Below are 1115 nucleotides of genomic sequence, written 5' to 3' on the forward strand. Positions count from 1 at the left end.
CGTTAATAGCCTCATCTATGGTTTTAGGCTCTATTTGTGATATGAATGCAAGATTATTACAAATATTTCTAAAAGAGGATCTAGTTGTTACCCCTTTTGATGTATCGCCAATGATTTGGTCCATGGGATGATCCTTCTTGAAGGTCCATCTTTGGGTAGGTTATGTTAAACTCCTTAATATAAAACTAATTGACCTTATTGCTCTTGAATCTCAACTTCATCATTGCCCAAATCCTTCAAGGGATCTTCCTTGAGTTGATCTTGATTTCCACTAGATTGAGGATCTCTAAGGGTTAACTCATCAAGGTTACCTACAATATCATCAGCATAAGAAATATCCTTTTTAAGACTAAAGGGGTTAGCTTCATCAAATACAACATGCATTGTCTCCTCAACAATTAAGATTCTCTTATTGAAGACTTTATATGCTTTACTAGACGTAGAGTACCCCAAGAAGATACCTTCATCAGTTTTGGAGCAAAATTTATCTAAATTATTCTTGATATTCAAAATGAAGCACTAACAACCAAAAACTCTAAAATAACATACTTTAGGTTTCTTGCCATTCCATAGCTCATAAGGGGTTTTCTTCAAAATAGGTCTAATTAAAACTCTATTTGAAACATAATAAGCCGTATTGATGGCTTTCACTTAAAAATAAGTAGGTAAATTATATTCATTTGACCTAGTCCTCCCCATGTCTAAAGGAGTTCTATTTTTTCTTTCAACAACACCATTTTGTTAGGGAGTCCTAGGAGAAGAAAAATTGTGAGTGATCCTTAGTGAGTTACAAAAATTTTCAAATCTCTCATTTTCAAATTCTCTACCATGATCACTCCTAATAGAAGAAATTTGAAAATCTTTTTCATTTTGAACCTTTTTCAAGAATCTTTCAAAAACATCAAAACATGCATCCTTATGAGTAAGGAATGCAACCTAAGTATACCTAGAGTACTCATCAATAATCACAAAGGCATAATATGCACCACCTAAGCTAGCTACTCTAGTAGGACCAAACAAATCCATATGCAACAATTGAAGATGTCTAGAAATAGATACCTTATGAATAGATTTAAAAGAACTCTTGACTTGCTTACCCATTTAGCATGCATCAC

This window comes from Hevea brasiliensis, chromosome 15, assembly GCF_030052815.1.
Source record: "Hevea brasiliensis isolate MT/VB/25A 57/8 chromosome 15, ASM3005281v1, whole genome shotgun sequence".
Lineage (NCBI taxonomy): Eukaryota > Viridiplantae > Streptophyta > Magnoliopsida > Malpighiales > Euphorbiaceae > Hevea > Hevea brasiliensis.